General features: G+C 39.2%; 1 protein-coding gene across 2 annotated transcripts in view; it reads left to right on the top strand.

The window, feature by feature from the left end:
- ELF1 (E74 like ETS transcription factor 1) overlaps positions 1-26,163 on the top strand; it is a 117,832-nt gene that overhangs the window by 20,583 nt on the left and 71,086 nt on the right. The window contains exon 1 of one of the 2 annotated variants that reach the window (XM_075563009.1): positions 4,877-4,993. The exons of the other annotated variant lie outside the window; for it this stretch is intronic. The gene's annotated coding sequence lies outside the window, so the exon portion shown is untranslated. Of the gene's footprint in view, positions 1-4,876; positions 4,994-26,163 lie in introns of those variants that run through there. 2 annotated transcript variants of the gene reach the window in all.

Here is a 26,163-nt window from a genome sequence, read left to right as displayed (position 1 = left end):
GAACCCTCTTTTCAGTGGAATAAAGGTTATGACCCGAGTAAGGAGGTTGCCCTACCTCCTAATCTTAAAACTGCTTGGCTGCTCACGGTAGATTTCACCATGGAGTTGGCTATGTTATGTTAGGCCACGTTCTGTGAGAAGTCTAACTCAGCCAAGTTGATACAAAACCTATCATGTTCAGTAATTTCTACATTCTGCTGTATTGCCTTTCTTTGGAATGCACATAAATATGGATCTTGGCCAGTCATCTGGCCAGATAGCTGCCTTCCAAATTTCTTAGTATAGATGACTACAACATTACATTCTTTGGTCCAAACATTTCATTGATATTTCATCAGTGTCTGGAGGCTTATTTTTCACTCATACCTTCAGGCCACTTTGGACTGTTCCCTTCAATATCATTGGTTCTTGAGCATATGCTGGGCCTTCTTTTTGGTGTGGTGACTGGATTCCCCTTCTACTTTTGATGCTTCCTTCATCATTTGATATTTTGTCTGTAGAATCCTTCAGTATTATGACTTGAGGCTTGCATTTGTTTGTTTCTGAGTACCATTTCATTGTTTGGACATATCACAATGTACTTCCCCATTTACCAGTTCATGGATGTTTGTATTAGTCCAGTTTCGGGTGGTTATGAATGAATAGCTATAAATCTTTGCATGTAAGTGTTGTTCTGTTAACATGGGTTGCTGGACCATACGATTGTATGTTTACCTGTATAAGAAAGGAGCCCTGGTGGCTTAATGGATTTTTTTGTTAAGTTGCTAACTGCAAGGCCTGCAGTTCGAATCCACCCTGTTGCTCTGTAGGAGAACAAGAGGCTGTCTGCTCCTGTGAAAAACCCAAAGCAGCGTATAGGATCGCTATGAACCGACTCTGTGACAATGACACCGGTATAAAACACTACAAACGCCTTCCCAAAGGGGCTGTGCTATTTTGCATTCCTCCAACGTGTGAAAGTTGCTGCTTGGTATTCTCATGAGCCCTTGGTATTGTCAGTATATTTTAAAAAGCTATTTAAAGTGTGTAGAAGCAGCCTTCATTGTGCAGTGATTAGTGCTCGTCGCCCAGTGGAAAGGTTGGTGTTGAAGCCACCCAGTGGTTCTGTGCAGATCGCAGCCTAGGAAACCCAGGCAGCTGTTCACCTGTGCCACTTAGGGCTGCTCTGCGTCCAAATCCATCCAAGCAAGTTTCTGAGGGCAGGGGAGGCAGGCCCGCCTGGGACGGGCTAGGAGTGGTAGTAAGTAATCCACCTTTTTTGGGGGTAGTCATCTACTTTGAAAGAAACTCTAGTTCCAGAGGCGGGAGGGGGGAGATGAGAAAAAAAGAAAGAAAAGAAACAACCTCTACTTGAGGGCAAAGCTTTTCGCATGGCCTGTGCGTGGGCAGAAAGGATTGAGTGGAGGCTGAACCCATGTGGAGACTCCAAACTGAATGGGCTCCCGGTGCATCACTCACTGGGCCTCCTGCAAACCTACTTCTCAGAATGTAGGCTCCTGTACAAGCCTGGGCGGAACTATTTGCTGCAGTTTTTACTTCAGTATTCTAGGAGTAAATTGTGTAATTTTGAGTGGCTGTGAGTAGAACTAGGGTCTTGTTGCATATAAGTAAGGCATGGGAAACTTTTTCTGTCACAAGCCACTTTGGATATTTTTAACCCCATTCGAAGACCATACTGGTCATTTAATTAACTCGACCCTAATGTGTTGGCCAGGAGGAGCTCTGGTGGCACAGTGGTTACATGTCCGGCCTATTAAACCCAAGGGCCACAGTGTGAAACCACCAGCCATTCTGTGGGGGAAAGACAGGGCTTTCTACTCATGAGGGATTACAGTCTCAAAAACCCACAGGGCAGTTCCCCCTGCCCTCAGCATCACTGAGCAGGCATCCACTTGATGGCAGTGAGGCTTTGCTGTTCTGTCTGCTTTGGGGCGGCCTGTGATGTTAGCTGCTATGGCTGACTTCATGGAGAAGGCCTGCAGGCCGGAGGGGTCCTACCCTTGCTGTAAGGTAAGGCAGGGGTTCCCTCCCTTCCTCACGCAGCGACCCTTTCAGACAGTTCCTCATGTTGCGGTGACCCCAACCATAACATTTTCGTTGCTACTTCATAACTGTAATTTTGCTACTGTTATGAATCGCTGTGTAAATATCTGATATGCAGGATATATTTTTATTGTTACAAATTGAATGCTACAAAAAACATAGCAATTAATTACAAAACTGTATGTAATTATTATTGAAATATTTCTGACAAATGAATTAAAATTTTAAAAAATTTTTAATCATTTCATTAGGGGCAAATAAATGAACTTTTGTCTTGAAGCATGATGTGGCATGGGTAACAGTCTTCACGCCGAGTACTCATCTGTGGGCGTATCTGCCTGTGGGCGGACCCACCTGGAGATGGACAGAGGAGCGATGTCTAGGTTCCTAAGACCATGGGAAATATGTGTTTTCCCATGGTCTTAGGCACGACCCCTGTGAAAGGGTTGTTTGACCCCCAAAGGGGTCACGACCCACAGGTTGAGAACCACTACTTTAAGTGGTAAAAGACTATTAATGGGGGCACGCTTAAGCAAAGGGACAATATATTGTAATAACTACTTGGAAATCATCTTAGGAACAAGGTAAAACCATTTTATTTTGAAAAGCAGTGCTATATTAAATACACGCACGCACAGTATATGGTGCGGCTTTTTGCAGGGGAGCAGCACACACCATGTTATGTGTGGTTGGCAAGAAAAAAACCACAAACCTTCGTGGGACTTCTACTCTGTCCTAGTGGATCACTATGATATGATTATGAATAAAATGCTACAAACAAAACAAAACAAACAATGCATGCTATTTGTGTAAAAATATGTATATTCATTTAGTAATTCTCATTTACATGATATATATGTTGGTGGCTACAAATACTTATTTCAGATTACATTAAAAAAATTCTGCCATTATCAGGCAATGAGATGTTTTATATAACTTGTTTTTTTTTTCAATAGCAGAAGCTTATTTTTTTATATATGTGTACTTCATAAAATATTTCACACACTTGGAAGTTACTCACTTGGTCTTTATCATAAGCACCTTTAGCATAATGTTGACTTAAAGGCACTTGCTGTGTGGTGACCTACTTGGAGAATATATAGAATTTATTGGCCCCAGGCTTCTGATTCGATTATTTAAAAAATTATATTTATTGGTAGCTCCATACTTTTTTCCCTTTAGTTATCAGTGTCAACTAGTTTGTTCTGACATCATCCTTTTACTATTGCCCTCTTTTTCCCTATAATTTCTATTTCTACTTAGTTAATAGAAGATAATCAGATTATTAGACAGCTTTGGTGTTGCCTAATGTAAATTTCAACACTGGGCAAGCACAGGGGACTTTCCAGGGGACATTCCTTGTGACTGTTCAGAGGACTTTTTAAAAAAAATAACTGGAATCCCAAATATCGTTCTGGATAAATAATCTTAAATTAAGCTCAAAATTCACAGTAGAGAAAGGAATATATTTTTCCTTTCAATATGATTATAAGTAACTATTAAATTGTGGTTGTTTCAGTAAAATGCTACGCAAACCAAGCAGTGTGCGAGCTATTGAGCAGACTCTGGGCAGAATATCAGGTCCCAATCACTACGTTGCATGGCAGTTGCAAAGTTCGTGTGAAAGTCTCTTGACATCTTGCCATGTCAGCTGTGCCCCTGTTAAGGCAGAATGTTTATTTCCAAGTAAATACCTAACTATAATGTTTGGAAAAAAATTTGGATGAAACCTTTCTAGTGAATTCCACTTGGAAGTACTTCATTCTTTCAAGCCGTTTTGATGAGTGTGAGCGTAGAATAAATTAACCGACATTCATTCAGGGACCAGGGTAAGTGGCTGGTGACATCTGTGCTGCTTGGGCACTTGGTCAGATGTGTGGCCAGTGGTGAACAAAGTTTCCCTGGAAACCTCGTTGGTGTGCTCCTCCAGGTCCCCCGTGTAGTACAGCGTGCCTAAGGTGCCGGCAGGTGGGCCACTTGCAATGTACATGGAAGTTTCTGTCCAAAAGGTAAAATACAAAACAAAACTTGATTATACACCGGAGTGGAATTTTTCATTTGAAAAAAAAAATGCTGTTTTATGAAATTTGCAATTCATCTTAAAACCCTGAGGGCCCCCCTCCCCAAGCAAGATCGATTTCCATTTTTTTCTCCATTGAACTTTGATTTTTCTTGTGGATTTTTTTCTGTTTAGTGAATGTATAAATCTGTATCTGGTTTTGCAGTTTGCCAGCTCTTTCAGATTATATGTCAATATACCCCTTTCATATGAGGGTTAATGAATAGCCAGGTTAGACTCAACTGATTGTTAAACTCACCTCATTGTTACATTTCTTTAGAGGCTCCAGTCTGTACCTCTTCCAGACTTTTTTCTTTTGTAGTTATATTTATTTGCTATTTAAAATACTTTAAATAAATAAATAAAATAAAATACTTTTAAAAATTTTGTTTTTAAAGCCATTAGTTTAAAATTTTCTTTCATAATTTTTCTTTTATTGTTAATTTTAAATTAAGGTAATTCACAGGAGCTGAATTAAAAAAAAATTGAGAGGACTTTCTCCTTGGCTCTCTGTCCCAACCTTTCCTCTGCCTCTCTCTCTCTCTCTCTCTCTCTCTCTCTCTCTCTCTCTCTCTCTCTCTCTCTCTCTCTCTCTCTCTCTCTCTCTCTCTCTCTCTCTCTCTGTGTGTGTGTGTGTGTGTGTGTGTGTGTGTGTGTGTGTCTTTTACCTGCGGATTTGCATGTTTGACCTAGCAGAATAATTGGGTCCACGGCAACATGGGCGTGTCTCCCTTAGAAACACTTAGTTTCATGTATGACTCATAAGCCGAAGCTCAGACACCACTTCCCCAATCTACAGGAGCCATTTTAACAGCATAAAAGTTGCCGGATTGCTTTTTATTTTCAAGCCCAAAGGACGATCATATCTAAAGAGAAAGAGGATATTTAAAGGTAACTTGTAACTAGTTAGAGTTCTGTGCATTTGCTTCTGGCTATTTCCCTAAGCTGATAAATGGAGGTTGGTTCTTACCTGTGGAAGAACATGGCTGAATGTTTTCTTTACTCTGATAAAATGTGTGTAGTCAGTCACATGCCTGATTGCACTTTACTAGGGGGAAACAAAGCACTCAAGGTTTGGAAAGTTTTAGGTCTTCTTGGTATAATGTTTTTTATATTTTGTGAGATTATTTTTCTGTGTGACTTGGACATGAGAGATTATTTTTCTTCTTTGGTATCACAAAACCAAGTAGGTCAAATTTTAATTAGGAACATATCTAATTATTCCTTTATGGTATGAGGGTTAAGGGGAAAAAACTCAGGGCAGTAGCTTGGTTTTTGGCATTTTAATTAGGGGTAAAGTTGTGGGGCAACTTAGTCAACAGTGTTTATTGCTTTTTTTTTTAACCTTCATAAAATTACACTAAACATTTACTTTTGAAAACAAAACTTAAGTAAAATAAACAGGCATTTAGGGAACATATAAAAGTGAATGTTAATAAAGAGGAAGGAAAACTCAAATGATTCATTTTTTATTTTTATAAAAGCTTAGGGTCGACATGAGAAATCTGTTCCAAGTAACAAACTTAGAAAAATTACTTGCTCTTAAGGAAGCATGTAGTATTTTTATTTGTGGAAAAATAAAAAAGAGTCTTTGCCTTCATCTACACTGTTGCTGTTATATTTTGCTTGTTTTGAATTAAAACAATTATATGTGAAAAATGGCTCCATAATTTGCTGAAACATTTGTCTTCATTGCTAATTGTGGAATTTCAGCAAGTGTATGTTCTAGGGTGCCCCGTGGAAGTTTTAGCTGCTCTGATAAGCTGAGGGTACAGTATGATTTTACCCCTGAAGCTCATTTATGAAAGTAGAGTGACTGCTGAATGATTACAATAAAGCTTTTGGATATAATACTTGCCAAGCCAGTTATTGGTGACTGTAATGTCATAATGCTATTTTGCTAGTTCATTGAGAGAATTTTTGTTATTAACTGAGTGCCTGAAGGGCTATTAAAGAAACGATTTCTGATATTAACAGATGTCAAATTGTGTGGTTTTACGAAAAGTACAGCAGACATTTTACCAATTCAGCTCTGAGCAGTTTGCTATCATGCTTGTTTGCATATTGCTTGTTAAATCGGCCTTCGAGCAGGCAAAGGCAGTTTTACTTCTAGTCTGGCCTGTGTGAATTATCTAATGAAAGCTTCTTGGTTTTTTTGTTTTGTTTTGTTTAATTTTTAAAGGCCATATTCTCAAGGAAAAAAATTAAAGATCACATAAATAAACAACACAATTAAGATTTATTCAAGACAAATAGGAAAAAATGTTTTTAAAAATTTTAAACTAAGAAGCAGATACAATTTAGTAGGTACTGGTCATATATTTCAGTCTGGTTATGTAAAGAAGACTGTGGTGTAGGGATTCAAGGAGACAGGAGGGCAAAACAAAGAAGAGGGAATTAAGGGAAGGCTGGAAATACTTCACATTTAGTCCTCCCTGCCGTTTCCTCATGTTGGTTGAATTTAAGTTTACCTTAAGTCATGAGAGTTAAACTAAGAATGATTGGTGCCCCGGCTATCAAAAGAGATAGTGTCTGGGGTCTTAAAGGCTTGAAGGTGAACAAGCGGCCATCTAGCTCAGAAGCAAATAAGCCCACATGGAAGAAGCACACCGGCCAGTGCGATCACGAGGTGCCCAAGGGACCAGGTATAAGGCATCATGCAAAAAAAAAAAAAGATGTAAGTGTGTGTATGTATGTGTATATATGTATATGTATATATGTATGTATATATATGTATATATATATCATATTAAATGAAGGGGGAAGTGCAGAGTGGAGACCCAAGGCCCAAGTGTCGACCAATGGAGATCCCCTCATAGAGGGGTTTAGGAGAGGAGATGGGTTAATTAGGGTGTGAGGTAGTATCGATGAAGAACACAGCTTTCCCCCGGATCCTGGATGCTTCCTCCCCCCAACTACCATGATCCGAATTCTACCTTGCAGGGCTGGATAGGACAGAGGCTGTACACTGGTGCATATGAGGGTTGGAGGTACAGGGAATCCAGGGTGGATGATACCTTCAGGACCAAGGTGTGAGGGACGATGCTGGGAGAGTGGAGGGTGAGTGGGTTGGAAAGGGGGAACTGATTACAAGGATCCACATGTGACCTCTTCCCTGGGAGAGGGACAGCAGAGAAGGGGGGAAGGGAGACTCCGGATAGGGCAAGATATGACAAAACAACGATGTATAAATTACCAAGGGCATATGAGGGAGGGGGGAATGGGGAGGGAGGAGGGGAAAAAAAAGAGGACCTGATGCAAGGGGCTTAAGTGGAGAGCAAATGCCTTGAGAATGATTGGGGCAGGGAATGTATGGATGTGCTTTATACAATTGATGTATGTATATGTATGGATTGTGGTAAGAGTTGTATGAGTCCCTAATAAAATGTAAAAGAAGAAAAGAGAAAAAAATGATTAGGGCAAAGACTGTACAGATGTGCTTTATACAATTGATGTATGTATATATATGAACTGTGAAAAGAATTGTATGAGCCCCAATAAATTGTTAAAATTAAAAAAAAAAAAAAAGAATGATTGGTGCACAGAACCGTAGTGCTAAAAGAAACTAAGGTGGTCCAGCTGCCATTTTTTTAGAAGAAAATTGTACCCAGTGATCCTGTGACGTCTTAATGAGAGGGCAGCCCCATTGGGGAGCTGCTCATGCTAGTGTGTGGGGGCCAACTCAAATCAAACCCACTACCATTGAGTCAGTTCTGACCCACATTGACCCCACCCAGGGTTTCTGAGGCTGTCCATCTCTACGGGAAGAGACAACCTCATCTTTCTCTCCTGGAGTGGCTGGTGGGTTTGGATCTCCGACCGTGGGAGTAGCGGTCCAATGGTTATCCGACGGTGCCACCACACCAGTGAGCGACTGTGAAACAGACGATCAAACCTTAACTACGCTGCTTGGTGATAGTTTGGAGAGAAGGTACAAACAAATGAAATAACTAGTAATTTTGAAGATGTGTTTATGATAGCTTCTCTTTTCATGAGAAGATGAAGCATTTCATAAATTTTTCAACGGTTTTTTTCTCAGTGAGAGTTTTTTGATATGTAGGACGTTGTCTGTGACACTCCTTGTCTAAGATATGTCTAGGGGAGGGGCAAATAGAAGGACTTGGGAATTTAAGTTCAATTTTTAGATAAAACAACAGGTTTATATTTAAGCTTTCTTTATAGTTTACAAAGACAAATACTACTTGATATGATCCCTTGCTCTGCTAGTGTGTGTGCATGTGTGTATAACTTTGCATATCGTCTTCGAAAATTTAAAGGTGTCTAAAGTTTAACGTTATACTTATCCTAAAGTTTACTTTCCATAGTTAGTAATTTCCTTCCATTTGTCTTGGTCACACCTCTTCCCTCTCTGGGAGCTTGCTGTATATACCAGGCAGATTTAGACTTTTCTGATGCACACAAACTTTGTTAACTTTTTAACATGTAATTGAGATGGCTGAAATTTATTTCACATCTGCTTATTGTTTGCTGGGTCTGAAACTTGGATTTTTAAATTTTTATTCCTTGGAGTGTAATTGTGAGTCTCCTAAATTCTAAGATTTCTAACATAAATCTCTGATTTATAACATTCTACCATCCGTTTCTCCCAGTGGTTATTGTTCTAAATGAGTTCCGAGATAGTACATGTGGTTGAGCACTCAGCTGCAAACCTAGAGAGCGGGCGGGAGAGACAGACAGACAGGCAGGCTAGCCATTTGAATCCACTCAAGGAGACTCGGAATGAGCTAGCTGGTGGTCTTCATCTGAAAGATCACAGCCATGGGAAATCCCGTGGAGCACAGTTCTGCCGAAAGAAACACCTGGGGTTGCTGTGATTGGGATTGCCTTACATTAACAACTGATTTGATTTGAATTTGTGAAGCCACAAATAGGGCAAACTAAAAAATAAGGCTGTCCTTACAAAGTAGTTTCTACTGGGGAAACTGGAGTTGGTATTCTAAATGAAATGAAGAACAGGACCAAAACTGGTGACTAGGTCAGGTTTAGATAGTTTGCCTAGAGATGAGACATGACTGAGATTTAAAATAGAATTTAAGTTTATAGATCTTAAAGGAATTATGGGTATTTATGAATAAATGTTTTTTGCGTAGGTTAAGAAAAGTATTGACTTTATTAATAAGAAAAAATGTAATATTTGAGGTCAGAGATACTTCATTTCTCTTATCTTTTCAACTGTGACCAAGTACCAAGCACATATAAGTAGGTATGTTTTGCTGTATTAAACTTGTAGCTACTGGAAACTCATGGAGCATATCTTGCTAAGGTTACTAAGAAACAGCCAACCAAATGTAACCCATTGTCACTGAATCAATTACAACCCACCTCGACATAGGACACAGTAGAACTGCCCATAGGTTTCCAAGGGGAAAAATCTGGTAACACTGTCAGGCATTTGTACTGTGTCTTGTTGGGGTTGCTCTGAGTTGGAAACAACCTAACAGTGATAGGTTTGGGTTTTTCTGTTTTTATGGAAGCAGTTTACACATCTTTCATTTATGGAACAACTAGTGGGTTCGAACTGTTGATGTTTCAGTAGCAGCTGAGCTAAGGTTCAACCCATCCCACTGCCACTGAGTAGATTGTGAATCATAGTGACCCTATAGGACAGATAGGATGACTCTTTAGGGTTTCTGAGACTATAAATCTTTGTGGAAGCAGACGGATCCATCCTTCTCCTGTGGAGTGACTGGTGGGTTTGAAATGCTGACTTTGTAGTTAGTAGCTTGATGCTTAACCTGCTGCACGACAAGGGCTCATTTGAGCTAAGATTAGGGGTGGCAAATCTTTAAAAGGCCTGTCTGATTTCTGCACATTACAGCCTTTCAAAGAGATACGTCAGTAACTGCCTTGTAAACCAGGTGCTAGGACTCCGACCGATGGTGCTCTCACGTGTGGCAGAAGAGAGCTGTTCTTCCTAGGTTTCACGGACTTTATGCTTCCAGGCACTTCTGGATGCACTTGAACCCCAGCCTTTTGGTTAACATTCTAGAGTGGTAACCATTTGCACCAATAGTCTGCCTGTTGTTAGTTGAGATGGAATCGGCGCCCGCGCATGATGTCACCATGCCCGCTGTATGAAACAGAGTGAATTGTCGCCCAGTCCTGTGCTCTCGTTAAGACTGTTGGTAGGTCTGTGTCCGCTGCGACTGGTGTGTCAGTCCATCTCAGGGGGGGCGTCCCATGTTTTGCTGACCCTCTTTATCAAAGATGATGTTCTTGTCTGGAAATTAGTCTTTCCTCATGGTTTGTCCAAAGCGAACTGATGTCTCACTAACTTTACCAATAAGTAACATTCTAGTGTATTTTTAGACATATTTTTTTGTTTCTCTAGTAGTACTTGGTATATTCAAGTATTTTTTCACAAAACCAATTTTTGAATGCCTGACTGGTCATAGCCTTTTAAATCAGATTCTTCAACTTTGGCAGAAACTACAGGTTTAAGAGCTTTGAAAAATGATGTATCTGTTAGTTTGCTGTCTTAGTGTCCGAATTGCCAAACAACAATAATATTTTGAAACTTGGAGTCAGTCCCCAGTAAGGAAAAAAAGTGACTGGAGATCTTGTTATCACCTATTTAGCTTCCCTCCCCTTACCCATTGTCCCTTTCTTCCTGTTTAAAATTTGCTGCGCCAACGTTGCGTCTTTCAATGTGTAGGGGCTCTAGCTGACCCTTATTTCTCTTTTTACTCTGCCTTTCTCTCCTCCACCACAGCCCACTGTCACATTGACCATGAGATATAATTAAATGACTTCGTTTTGTTTTTCGGATGTGAGTACCCTATTCTGTATTACACTCTGAACTTGCGCTCTCTCAGGGTGAATTTTCAGCTCCATCTCCTACTGGGGATTAGAGGGGAAAAAGCACTCCCTTCCTGATTTAGAGGGCAGCAGTTATAGTCTGTGGAAAAATCTTTCTTACTCTTTTTAAAAACTGAGTTTGGGACGTGGGAGTAATTATTCTGAGTGTTAAGCTTTCTTTAGGTATTTGCTTGCATCATTTGTTGCACATTGGCAGGCCTCTGCCTATCACTCCTTCCCTGTCCCGTGGAAGACACCTAGCTACTCCTTGGCCTTTGTGTGAATGGACAGAATAGTTTCATCAATTGAATTGCCTGAAAATCATCCTTTATTTGGCTAGATTATTTTGCAGTAGACTCAATGGCAGTAGGTTTGGAGTGGGTGCAATTTCTCCCTCCGACAGAGAGAAAACACACTACAGAGAGAGATTTGTCTCTATTTTCTATCTTTGTGTTCACTGGTCTGTGGCGAGGTGGGTTCCACTACCAATGTATTCCTTAGTCATGTTGCCAGTTACCTTGTCCTTTGGAAGAAAAATAATTCATTGTGTTTATCAGGTATTAAAAGGAAACTTAGTTCATTAGTAACATTATCTAAAAGGAAATTCATGATCATTTTTCCTTTAAAACTGAAAAAAGCATATGTGTATAAAACATGGCAGTTTAAATCTTATTTAAACATTGGTGTATTAAATATTTACCAATGTTACAACAATTTAGGTTAAAATATTATAGTTTTCCCAACAAGAGTTAGTCTTGGAGACTCGCATGGGCCGTCGTCTCCTGTCTTAAAGGGTCACTATGAATCTGCTTCAACTTGATAGCAGTGAGGTTGGTATAAGGACATTTTTGTAGCAGAAAGCCCTGGTGATGATGTACTTTTAGTCTGCTAACCATGGTTTCCTCAGTTGAGACCTGCCAGCTGCCCTGGAGGAGAAAGCAAAAGGAAGGGGAGGCAGCCTGGCAGGCAGGCTGACTGGCTGGCTTTCTGCTCCGGTCACAATTTTATAACCTAGGAAACCCACAGGGGCAGTTCTGCCCTTCCCTATGAGGGTGCTATTGGTAGGAATCGACACAATGGGAGTGGGTTTGGTTTGTAGATTCGTCCAATGTTAAGGGGTCATTTTATTTCTTTATCACTCCTGCTACTTGTATTGGCTATAGGTCCAAATAAAATGAAATCCTTGATACCTTCAATCTTTTCTCCATTTATCCTGTCATGAGGATTTTGTGTTCTTTATATTGTGTTATAATCCACTCTTAACGCTGTTCTCTTTCTTCATTAAGTGCTTCGAGTTTTCTTTACTTACAGTGAGCAAGATTGTGTCATGTGCATACTTCCAATCATGATGCCTCGTTCTTCAAATAGTCCAACTCATACCAGCTGCAGGGGCAGTGGATTAATTATTTAATGTGGGTTTTCTAGCCAAGCATCTTAACTCTCAACTAACAACCTTTCCCTGTCTGGGTCTGGTAAGAAGGTGGGGGAAGATACTGATAGAATTCACCTGTGAGTAATTATGAACAGGATTCTTTGGAATGCCATCCTGTTGCATAGACAATGAGCCTCTGAGAAGCAGGAGGCAGAATCTCATTGCCAACAAGAACCAGGAGTGGAGCATGTCCTCTGGGCCTGAGATCCCGATCTGTGTAGTGAACATCCTGGATCCAGAAGACAGCAAGAACATCAAAGGAGCAGCAGCAGGATCAGGAGCCAGAGCGTGGGGCAGAGTGATGGACTTCGTGCAGCATGTAAAACTAGGGCTTTTTTTAGGAGGCTGGCTTGTAGAGTGGCATGTCTCTGGGTACTTAATTGGGGAAGTTAGATTGCTAACCCATGGAGGGAGCTGAGTGCCTTTGGCCTGAGGCTTACTGGAGTGGTGTCTCTGGGCACTTAGTTCAGGGGCTAGGTTTGTTGAGCTACAGAGCGTGAGCTGAATGACTTTAGGTTGAGGCTTCCAGTGGAATGATGATTTGGGGGCATTTTTTAGTAGACCTGAAAAAACTTTGTAACATGGCCTCATAAACAACTCAACTCCAAGCATTTCTCACTGGTGTTACAACTTGTTAACGTCCTTAATAAACCCTTTAATCTTGAATTTTGACTGTGAGTACTTTGTAGACATTGCAATGGATATTGGAACCTTGAGAACCCTAATTAAGACATCCACCAGGATGTATTTATTCTTTCTTGTTGCTGACATTAGGGTATTTCCAATTTGGGGAACAACCCGGCATATGTTTTCTGGAACATGTGCAAGAGTTCTCTAGGACACCATCCTCACATTGAGCATGTTGGAAACTTTTCCAGCGTATGGAGGTGATAGTGTGAGTTCCTCACTCTTTTTTTCTTACCACTAATGATCACTTGCCCATTCAGGATCTTACTATGGTGTATTGTCCTGGTTGAGTCAGGATCAGCTTGGCAGCACCAAGATAGTTTTGCTTTACTGTATGCATACTTAATTAATGTTTATGTTGAAATGTATTTTTAAAATTTTTAATAAATAATTTTATTGGGGGTTCTTACCAATAAAACAACCCATACCTCTGTTGTGTCAAGCACATTGGTACAAATGTTGCCATCATTTTCAAAACATTTTTCTTCTACTTGCGCCCTTGGTATCAGCTCCTCCTTTTTTTCCTCCTTCCCCCACCCTCCCTCCCTCATGAACCCTTGATAACTTATAAATTATTATTATTTTCATATCTTACACTATCTGCTGTCTTCCTTTACCCAAGTTTCTGTTGTTCATCATCCTGGGGGGAGGGGGGGTTATACATCCATCATTGCCATCGGTTCTCCCTTTCTTCTCCCACCTTCCCCCTAATCTTATGGTATCGGTACTTGTTGAAATATATTCTATTGTACATGTAGATTAAAGTAAATTTACAGCTAAACTACATTAGTGGTCTCTCAGGTGCTCTATGTGATCTACTGAGATCTGAAAAGAACGGTAGAATTTTGGCGACTTTACTCTCTAAATCAGATCAGCTAAATAAAAAAAAATATTAGAAGTTTTTCTGTTAACAACCACAGACCATCACATCACCTTATCATTCATTCATTCATTCATTATTCATTTTGTGAGACCTCCTAAGTCTCACAGAGAACCTAATCAAATTTGTTATTTAAAAAAAATCCAAATCCAAATAAGATGCCATTGCCTTTGCCCATCATATTGACAAAGGTTAGACACGAAATATTGTGGTTTGGAGAGGATATCTCTAAATGTATCTGCACATATTGTGTGAGTAGCCTTATAAAGTGGGTGGGAGTGAGTGGGTGGGCATTTGGAGGGCAAACTAACCTTAAGTCAAATGCTTAGGAAGTGTACATGCCTTTTGATATAATTATCCTACTGCTGAGCATCTATCCTAAAGAAAATTTAAAGGCGTGAACAAAGATTTAGCAGTAAGGGTAGTAGTTTGAGCACTGATTGTAATAGTGCAACAGTTCTCAACCATCGCCTTATATGTATTCTTTAGACTCTTAAAAGGAATTCCAAGAGGCTTTGTTTCCGTGGTTTACTGAAGTTAATCAACTTGACCAATATTAGCAATGGAAGCGTTAATACATTTATTTGAGAAATAATAAACACACGTGTGAATGTAATTTTTTTTAGGTCAGTGATGCTTTCCAAAACACACACTATATTGAGAACCTTGCAAATGTTTGTGATATTTGGCTTAAGAGAAGAGGGGCGCCTAGATCCTTATCTGCTTCTGCATTCTATCTTTTGCAATGTGTTGTTTTTGTTGAAGAATATGAAGAAAATTTGGCCTCACTTAAATGTTTTATTAGAAAGGGAACCAGACTCTAATAGTCATTTCAGGAAATTGTGGAAACTACTTTTGATGCCACACCCAAAATTGAAAAGCTAACTTCTTAACAGCTACTACATTGGGCCTCTGCAACCATATTGAAGAATTTTTTTTCATCCACTCTAACATTAACATCCATTATAACATTAACATCCACTAGAACATTAACATCCACTCTAACATTAAAATCCATTGGTCTAGCTCACACTTTGAATCAGTTGATCTTTTATTGGAGTCAGATTTTGTAACATGCACAGGCCAATTGCTGATTCCACATATTGACAGTTTACAAAAATACCACATGTCATAATTATTAGACAGTTCTTTAATATTGGAAATCTGTTAGGCTCAAGGTTGTTAGTAGATGCAAATTGTCTAGAATTCTAATGGTCAGTTGACAAGAAAGCTCTTATTTACCATATATACTCGAGTATAAGCTGACCGAATATCAGCCGAGGCACCTAATTTTACTACAAAAACTGCATAAAAATGCCGGAACTCGGCTTATGCACAAGTATATATGGTAGTTATTGGTGACAGCTGCAGTTATCCTTGAAGTGATAGACTGACCGACTTCAGTTTTGGGGAAATGTCTGCCAGATAGTCAACTCTGAATAACATTTAGTTCTTTGAACTAAAAATGGTGTTCTATTAAAGAACCAGTTAGTTTAGCTTGAAACTCAAACCACAGCATACTTAACTTTTACCACATCGTCATCTCATTTCAGGGTGCAGTAGAAACACTGTATGCTCAAGATAGTAACAAGATGGTATGTAATAGTTGAAATTGAACCAAATAAGTAGTGCTTGCTGCTTATCAAGGATTTATTTAAGGTGAGTGCCTCATGCTGAGGAATACACTGAGCAGCATGGAGAGGTGTCATCGTGATCTGTGCGCAGGCATCAGCTGCTCCATCCTCTTTTGCTTTGTACCAAGGTCAACACGGTGGGGGGAAAGGGAAAGAATCCCTTAGTCATGGTGACCTCATCGAGTTGCTGAGTTGGAATACCCTTGATGCAGCAATTTGATTGTAGTATTTATTTGTGATATAAAAACAGATTTCCTCATCAACCCCTGGTGGGTCTAAAACAGTAAGAACAAAGAAACATTGGAAATAATAAAAATATCAAAAAATAAAGACTGTCATTATATATAGTAAGTGACATAGTCACACAATGATGTAGAAATGTATTTTCATTAAGATATTAAGTTAAATGCAAGAAATTAAGTTGTGAAGCGGGATATACTTGATTCCATTTAATCAGAAACATAAAGGTAACAAAATTTTAGTTTCTTTAATTCTCACATAAATATTTCAGTGATGTTAATTGTGTTCATCAGGTTGTTCAACCATCATCATTAACTGTTAGTTCCATTTTTTGTTAAATCACACATGTACCTCTAAAGATTGTTTGGAAGCTTACCAAGATGTTCACAGTAATTGTCTCCCTATAAGCAGGCTTGCCTATGGCTATAAAGGAATGCGTGTGTGTGACAGAGACAGACAGACTGACTTATGAGAATTTAAAAATCAACTTGCTTATTTTGCTTTTCAGTAAAAAGTCTTTTAAAAATTAATGATATGGTAATGAAGAATATAGAAGTGTACAGTAGGAGTATTTTCATATGAGTCAGCATCAACTCGATGGCAGTGAGTTTGGTTTGAGAACTTTGGAGGTGTGGTATAACAGCTGTGCGTCAGGCTGCTAGCCCCAGAGCCAGCTGTTTAAAACCACCAGTTGCCCTGCAGGAGAAAGACGAGGCTGTCTACTGCCATCAAGAGTTAGCGCCTTGGAAACGCACAGAGGCAGTTCTACCCTGTCCTGGCGGGTTGCTGTAAATCGGCATTGACTGGACGACAGTGAGTTTGGTTTTGTGTTAGGCTAATGAGGCACTTAGGAAAGTATGGCTGTTTTCATAAAGTTTGTGTTAAATATAATCTTATACAATATTTTTCTATTTTTGGTGCTCACTAATGAGGAAGTTAGCAGTTCTCAAAGAAAGTGGAAGTGTTGGTTCTAAGCCTTGATACTTCGATTTAGTTGGTGGCTTTGTGTTTAAGGGAAGGGAAATTGAAAGGCAGAAGAAAGCAGCCAATATCTTCTTAACTAATCTAAGAGATTTCTGTACAGTAAATGAGTTTAATTTTCACAATAGTAGTCATTGGCAAGAGTATCAATCAGTTTTACAACCTTTATAGAAAGAGGTGATTTATACATCTCTCAATTCCTTATTTGGCATTTCCCAATTTACAATGTTGTCTTGTAGTCTTATTCCTAATTGGCAGAACTCTGAGTAGCTATGTACTGTTTAGCTGCTGACTGAATTCTAAAAACAAGTTTCTGAAATGAATAGTGCCAGTGATTTCCTTAAAGCAATTTCAAACATGTTTGGGGATGGAACCACCGCTGTTTTGATCGTGATGGTGTAGTTGGCACCTTTTCGGAAGATGAGAAAGAGGCTGTTTGGATTTAGATGCCCCAAGTTCTGTGAAGACTTCCACATAGGTGTTTCTAAGATGGATCTATATTTGTTTTTTTTAAAATCATTTTACTAGGGGCTCATACAACTCTTATCACAGTCCATACATACATCAATTGTGTAAAGCACATTTGTACATTCATTGCTCTCATCATTCTCAAAACATTTGCTCTCCACCTAAGCCCCTGGCATGAGCTCCTCATTTCCCCCCTCCCTGCTCTCCCTTCCCTCATGAATCCATGATAATTTATAAATTATTATTTTGTCTTGCCTTACACTGTCCAACGTCTCCCTTCACCCACTTTTCTATTGTCCATCCCCCAGGGAGGAGGTCACATGTAGATCCTTGTAATTGGTTTCCCTTTTACATCGCCCCCTCCCCAACACTCCCAGTATAGCCGCTCACCCCACTGATCCTGAAGGGATCATCGCCCTGGATTCCCTGTGTTTCCAGTTCCTATCTGTACCAATGTACATCCTCTGGTCTAGCAAGATTTGTAAGGTAGAATTGGGATCATGATAGTGGGGGGTGGGGGGAGGAAGCATTTAAGAACTAGAGGAAAGTTGTATGTTTCATCGTTGCTACACTGCACCCTGACTGGCTCATCTCCTCCCTGAGACCCTTCTGGAAAGGGATGTCCAGTGGCCTACAAATGGGTTTTGGGTATCCACTCCGCACTACCCCCCTCATTCACTATGATAATGATTTTTTGTTCTGATGATGCCCGATACCTGATCCCTTCAACACCTCATGATAGCACAGGCTGGTGTTCTTCTTCCATGTGGGCTTTGTTGATTGTGAGCTAGATGGCCGGTTGTTTACCTTCAAGCCTTTACGACCCCAGACGCTATATCTTTTGATAGTCGGGCACCATCAGCTTTCTTCACGACATTTGCTATTCACCCTCTTTATCTTCAGCAGCTGTGTCAGGAAGGTGAGCATCATAGAATGTCAATTTAATAAAAGAAAGTATTTTTGCATTGAGGGAGTACTTGAGTGGAGGCCCTATGTCCTTCTGCCTTAATACTAAATCTATAAATATATGCACATAGATCTATTTCCCCATCATATATAAATATATTTGCATATGCACATGCGTATAAATGCCCTTTGCCTCCCAGCTCTTTTATCTATTTCCCTGGACTTTCCTCTTGTTCCACTATCATGCTCATTCCCCACCAGGGTTTCAGCAATTCCTCTTGGTTACCTTACCCTTGATTGCACCCTACCAGGCTTCCTACACCCTCCTCACCACCTGTTTTGGATCACTTGTTCCCTTCTCCTTGGGTTTGTTAATACCAACTTTTAACTCTTTATGGGAGTAGAAAGCCTCATCTTTCTGACCTTGTGCTAGGTTGTTTAATGTATAACCACTATTCGACCAAGGCTCCTGTAAGAATCTATATGATATATAACTTGCATATAAATTTTAAAAAATTACATAACATACATACATGCATAGTTCAAGTATAATGCAAAACAATGTGAAGAGTAGGATTTAGATTAGTTAGAATTAGTGTCTGTGTGTTAACTGGAAGGGCAATTTGTACTTAAAAACACATTTGTGTGTCTGTCCGTTTATTTACAGTTACTCTGCCACTGTTCTAATGTGCAGGAAAATGGACAAAATTCCTTTTCACTCAGTATTCTGGGAGCATTTATTTCTTATTGCCTAACTATTGGGGAGAATTAAGCAAAAACATCTCTAAGCAAATGTGGCATACTAAAGAAAGAGCTAGATCTTTCTGTTAAAAAATGAAGTTGGGTTTCCAAGACACTTACTTAACAACTTTTTAATTTTAGGAGCATGGTACCATGCCTGAAGGCGATTATTATGTGATGGTTAGGACTGACATTGGTCACAGGAAGTCATTTTAGATATTGACCCAGAGATGATTAGCTCTTAGGCTTGCTGAAATTGCACTTGTGCTAATTTGTAGTTTATGAAGTGACCAGTATGGGTGGAGAAGAGGTTGCATATTGCCTAACTTTTGATAAAGTATGAGGCACATGAGTGACAAGTTGAGTTCATTATTACCTTGAAGAAAAATCACCACCTGTTTGGGTGGTAATTTATTGGAGGATTAGTTAAAATGACATGTGGTGAGTAGGATTCACTTATTGGGGATAGTTCTACTTGGTTTGTATAATTGTCTTTTAATTCCATTGTTTTCACAAGATTTTTGAAGCCCCCTCTCAGGAGTAACTAATGGGAGCCAAGCTTTGACACTTTGGGAAGTGAGCGGGGGAGTAGAGAGAGTTTAGTTGAGGGAAGAATTCCCACCAAAAGGTAAAAGTGGCCAAAGACAACACGGAGCTCTGTCTTGTTCTGAAGGTTTGTGTTTTCTTGTTGGGTGGTAGTCATCGTTTTGATAGCTAGGGCAGTGGGGGAGAGGAGGCCACGTGTATAGTTGGTCAGTATTACTCATTTAGCCAGTTTGGTTAAAGTAGCTTGAGCCCTTTTTCTATTGTTCAGACACTTACGTTTTTTCCTTTTCTTCAGTCATTGTGGTTTTCACGTCTTAATTTGTATGACAATTCTCTTAAGAGTACTTCTTCAAAAGACTGTAAGGAGCCTTGGTGTGAAATTGAAATTTAGACCCCAACCCCAGAACACATTTTTATTGGCTCTCCTTTCATGAACACTCCTCAGCATTTATATGCAGTTTCTGACAACATATTTGATATATTTTCATGTAAACGATTGGACTATTTATAAAACAAGACATAAAGATGTAGCAGAGAAGGCAGGAAATACTTGACGTGTGTATGCCGTATCTTAGTCTCTGCTTCCTGTCAGTTAAACCACGATGAGAGGAACAGAGACACAGATGTACAATTGCAGCTTTAATTTCCCACCAGGGAGACCAGTTAAGTATACAATTTGTTTCATTAAACTTTTGTCGCTTGTTGATTCTAGAGATGCTTTTTTATTATATGGATTACCTGATGGCAATGAGATGTTTAATGTAGAATGTATTAGGAAAACAACCTTTAAATCATTCAGAATGTATTTATGCCTGTGAAATTTTTATAGGGACTAAAAGACCATTGTTAAAATTTGTACGTGTGGTATGCATTTTATGTGACTGGCAAGATAATATTCTGATCTAGAAATTTCAGTATCAGCACATTCTTTTTTGGATCCTGGTATATTAGGATTTCTTTAAACTCCTACAACACTTTAAGATATGTGAGGTAAAGTCCTCTTTTAGTTTGTACAACTTTACAAGTGTTGAATTGGAGAGTTTTAGAGGTTGACTTATCCAAGAAAACGTAGTAAGTGACCGGAATAGGACTTAAATTTAAGCACTTTTAAGGTTCGATCGGGTGTCCTTTTAGGAAATAATTTATTTTCCCTAAATTACTACTACTGTTCTACCCATTATTCAGTGATTTAAGCTTTTAAGGTTGCCTCTGCTTATTCTACCTGGAATTGACTTTTCTTAACGCGTTTCCTTTAAGTTCTCTCTCTACTTAGAAGAACTATAATCCACTTATTCTGAAGGAAATAGCTTACACACCTTTTTTTTGACTTTTCCTCAGTTTGGCACAGATATCCCTCTCTGTTTTCTCATCACTGTTATTTATTTACATTATTTTGCGGTTAACTGTTTGCATATATTTTTCTTTCTTGGGGCAATGAACTCCTTCAGGACAAGGACTATGTCTTAATTATTGTTATTTTGGTACATCTAGTGCCTACCAAATAATTTAATCAATACTTGTTGAAGGAATCAATAACTGATCATTTCTTTTTTTCACCCTGGAATCAAAGTATGTGGCTTTTTAAAAAAAATGGGTTTTCATTCTCATTCATTAAAAGAAATAATTTTAGTATAAACAGGGGTCCAAAAACCCTTTCACAGGGGTGGCCCAATTCATAACAGTAGCAAACTTACAGTTATGAAGTAGCAACAAAAATAATTTCATGGTTGGGAGGGGGTTCACCAAAACATGAGGAACTGTATTAAAGGGTTGCAGCATTAGGAAGGTTGAGAACCACTATAAAGTTTCTTTCTTCAGTAGCCCCTCACCCCCAATTTTGTTTTTACATTTTTTACCTTAGCAAAATGATTTGTTTCTGTTCTAATTATAATTAATTACTTACTGGTCCACTGAAAATGTAGATGAGAATGCCTTAATAGTCTTAGGTTGCTGAACATTCAAAATCAATTATTTTTGGCTTTAGAGTAATCTGGAGAAAATCTCTAGCTCTATATTTTAATTCATTGATGGAAGTCATGTTGATTCCAACTCAGTGACTTATTATGTCAGATTAGAACTGCCCTTGTGAGTTTCTAAGAACAGCTTTTAAGTGGGTAGAAAGTTTTCTTTCTCCCAAGGAGCAGCTGGTGATTTTGAACTACTGACCTTGAGATTGGCAACCCAGTGTGTAACCTCTGTGCTAACAGGACTCGTTGACCAATAGAGGGAATACTTTTGTCTTCTACCTATCTGTTCTTGTCTCTAAGCTTTATATGATTTTTTTGTCTTATGACTTGCAGTTGTTTGTTAACAGAGCAAGGTTTTTGTAAGTAGGCCTTTAGCTTAGACCTGCTTGTTTTAGAAATGTGTTTTAAACTTCACATAGTTTTTCTAGTTGAAAATTGATATTTTACTTTTAAATAAATCAAATTAAGTCAAACCTAAAGATTCAAATCCACTCTTTAAGTTTGTTTGAAGAACTCCTAAAGCTGTAGAATTTATATATGAGTTTCAGTGTACAGTATTTTAGAAGAACTAGCAAAATAGTTGTTTACCGAAACCTGATGTGGACTGACAGATAGGATGTAGAACTGATGGAGTCTGGCAGGTAGGAAATCATTGCAGGGCTGTTGAGTGTCCTTTTGTAGATGGGTACTTCCCTGATTCACACCATTTGTTGTTGATGGTAATGAATTTCAGTTTGAATCAGAGAGTATGTTGAGCATATATGTCACATTAAGGAGAGAAAAGCCCTAGTTTACTACCAGGTGATTTGACAAGCCAGTGCATCTTGTAACATATGAAAACAGACTCATGTAATGAATAATTTTAGCAAGTAAATACTCTATACATTAAAAAGGGAGTATGTTTTAACCTTTGGCTTTAACCGAGGTACTCTTGCTATTATTTTCATCTATGTTAGCTAATATAGAATGTACAAAAACCTTCCATGATTCTTGTTCTCACATACCTTTTAATCTTAAGATAGGACAAAATAAATTACTGAATAACATGGAGAATGAGCCGTGTCCCCAATTAGTCGTAGTATTATGCTTTGCATTTGTCTTAGCTGACAGACTGCCCTTAGAACACAACCTTGTCTGAGTTACTTGTCCTGTTCTTCCTTTTCCCACCGATGCCTGGCAGATAGGTCCTTGCTGAATACAAAGAGTATTTCACTGGTGATTTCAGAGGACCATCCAGTATTCAGAAAAATATAAGAAGATCTTCACTTCTTCTCTGAGATACTTTCATTTTATCTTAATAACACTTTGTTTTAAATTTCAAGTTGTTCAATGTCACATTAAAACTTGCAAGTGAAATTCAGGCCTTGACATACCCTCAAATACTCTATATTTGGATCGAACAGTTCTGTTTTCCCTTCCCATCTCCTTATCCTAGAAGCTCTGGTGGCCTAGTGGTTATGTGTTTGGCTGCTAACCACAAGGTCAGCAGTTTGAAACCACCAGGCACTTCTTGGGAGAAAGACAGGATTTTGTACTCCTGAAAAGAGTTTACAGTCTTAAAGACGCACAGAGGCACTTCTACCCTGTCCTGTAGGGTTGCTGAGTCCAAATTGACTAGATGGGAGGGTAGTAAGAGTCTGAGAGCCTCCTTATCACCGGACAGGTATAAGCTCTTCCCCCTATCCCTACTCAGGGTCGCAGAGGTCATCACACTTGTGTTGGGAACTGGGCTGGAGTTGAGGGGTATGCAGTAAAGGAGAGGGACTGGAGTTTTATTCATGGGTTGTAAAATAAAAGCGTGTATTGCCTGACAATTCAGTTCCATGTTTTAAAAACAATTAAAAAAATTATAAGGAGCAAATAAAGGCCATTAGAATATAAGATCCATGAAGTCAGGAAATAGCTGGTTTATTTCTCACTGTATTCACAGCATCTGGAACAGATGGTAGGTGCTCAATGGCTATTTGCTGAATGGATGACTAGGTGGAGGAGTATGAACTTAGGTCTGACTTGAACTTGAATCACAACCCTGGCTCTGAGCACTTACAATATTCCTTTAATGAATCTGTGTGTCAATATCTGTGAGCATAGGGGTGACCACAGTAACACTCCTGGCTGCCTTTCATTGCCTATTTGTCTCTGTGAGGTGTAGATGTTACTGACTGAAAACTGAGAGAGTAAAGTGCTTAGCATAAGGTTGGGTACATGTATGTGATAACTGCTATTTTCTGATGGGATGGTTTCTCTTTCCTAAGTTATTGAAGAAGGAAAGTGCCATGATTTTCTGTATCTTTTCGATCTGTGGTTAGATATTTATGGGTTAACTAAAGTAGTATATATGGTTTGCTGTATAAATTGTAACATCATTAGATGTTAGGTATTACCAAAAAATGATCATGTAAATGAAGCCTTTTCTGCTTCTTGAATGCACTTCCAGGGTGTGCCTGTGAAAGCTAATAGGTGCCTACTGCATCTCTGACTTCGTGAACTTTTCAAGAGCAGGGTAAGCGCATAAAGCAGAAAACACCTCTAGTGAAGAGCCACATTTCAGTGTAGCTCCACTTGGTCAGCCAAAACTTTTCATAGGATCCCCACTCTTGTAAGATCACCTGGGAAGAAGGTAAAGATCGCTTGAATGCTGGGGAGAGCAGTCCCTTATTCAGTGACCAAAAGACTTGGCTTTGTCATCGACAGCACCTCTTTCTTCATTGAATAACACAATCTGTATCATCTGTTCAAAATACTTAGTACTAAATAACAAAGGCCAAAGCATTCATATGAAAGTGAGCTAGTATACCGGCTTCTCAGTTTCATTGGTCTCCCAGTTGGTGGAAGACTGTGTTACTGTTCAATTGGATCACTTGTACAAATGGTTTGTAATAAGAAATCTCATACTTTATGGGAAACATTTTTGGGGGGTGAATTAGGTAGGGGTTTACATTTCAGATTTTCATTTTTTATTCAACACTTATCAAACCTTGCAATAACTTACCCTGAGCCTCCTTCCCCTGAAATTATGCTCTTGTAGAACATCTTCCCCTTCACTCAAGTTAATACCTGTCTATCCTCTAGCCCACTGCTTTCCCTTATCTCCCTTCTCCCACCCATCTTGCCCACCAAACTTTGTTTTGCTATGAAAACCTTTATTTTGAATTTTTTTATGATAGTGCTCTCATACATTTATCCTTTTGTGATTGACTAACTTTTCTCAGTATATTGTCCTCCAAATCCATCCATGTCATGAGATGCTTCACAGTTTCATCTTTATTATTTACATGTGTCATATTCCACCGATTAGAAACCGTGGTGGAATAGGAGGTTACCCGTGTTGTAATGCTAGCTGCAAGGTTAGCAGTTCAAAACCACCATTTGCTCTATGGGAGAAAGATGAAGCTTTCTACTCCTGCATAGATTTCTAGTTCTGTAAATCACTGGACAGCTCTACCCACTATGAGCAGAACTCTACTTGTTGACAGTGAATGAGTATTCCATTGGGTGAATGTATCAAAGTTTGTGCATTCATTCTTCCACTGATGGGCATTGAAGTTGTAGGAAATCTGTTTTTCCTCATTACCCACTCTACCAATTCTTGGACAAAGGAAATGAATTAACTGAGTGGTTATTGTTTTTGTTGTTGTTGTTGTTTGGCTTGTTTGTTTGAAAGACTTTCTGTACTTTGCCTTGCTTTTAAAGCTGTTGTTGAAAATCTTCATTGTGTTTAAGTAATGACGAAGGACAGACATCCGGTGCAGGAGCTCTTAGTCGATCACACCGTCGCTGTGGAGAGCTTGCTTATGCTGTCCTTATAATTCCGGGGGCGTTGCCAGATCCCGGGTATGTGACCTGCATAGGAGGAACCCCTCTCTCTTGGTCTAGCCTTTGTGAAAGCTTCAAGGAACTCTCATTTATTCCAAAATCAAGTCTAAACACCACTACTTGACTTTCAAGACTCTCCATAATTTGCTTTTGCCTTATTTAGCCACATTTCTATCTTTTCAACTATTGTGAACTCTTAGTTTTTATTAAGATGGGAACTATCTTCTAAACTATTTTTTCCTCGGCATTTCTTCTGTTTTACTATTTATTACCCAACCACACACATAAGCTTACATACTATGCTTTACTACCCTTTCCTTTCTTTCTTGTCTCCCTAAATCCTGGCAGGAGCCCTGGAGGTGTAGTGGCCTGTGCGCCAAGATGCGAACCACAGGTCGGTTCTCAGAGTTGTTAGCTGCTCTGAGGGAGAAAGATGAGGCTGCCCAATCCTATTCAGTATGTGACGTCTGGAAACCCAAAGACATGTGCAGTTCCACGGCTTGATGGTAGTGAGTTTTTTCCTGAATCTTACTCCATGTAAATGTTCCGTTGGGGTCCTATTTTGTCTGTGAAGTGTTTCCTTTACCCGTTTGACCATCCTGAGTTCTTTTGAAATGAGTGCAGCTGTACTGACCAGCTTTCTCAGGACTACCCCTTTGTGGTGTTTGGCTGCTGTTTTTGTTTCTTGAATTGGAGTTTTAGCCTCCTGGAAATGAGAGACCAAACATTATCTCCTTTGTATTTCTCTTTGCATCTCTTTTTTCTTTCTTTGAAATAACTACTGATGTTCAGTAGTAATTTTTCTCTTAACGCCCAATCAATAGTAACATAGTTGCCTCTGAAAATCAATGCTCTTTTTATTAGCTCAGATATAACGATTAGTTGTTGTTATTACTGTCAAGTCAGATATGCCTCATAGAGTGACCCTGTGCACAACAAAACAG

The sequence above is a fragment of the Tenrec ecaudatus genome, chromosome 11, assembly GCF_050624435.1.
Source record: "Tenrec ecaudatus isolate mTenEca1 chromosome 11, mTenEca1.hap1, whole genome shotgun sequence".
Taxonomy (NCBI): domain Eukaryota; kingdom Metazoa; phylum Chordata; class Mammalia; order Afrosoricida; family Tenrecidae; genus Tenrec; species Tenrec ecaudatus.
Note: the sequence above shows the minus strand (reverse complement) of the source record. Positions and strands in the feature narration are given on the sequence as shown.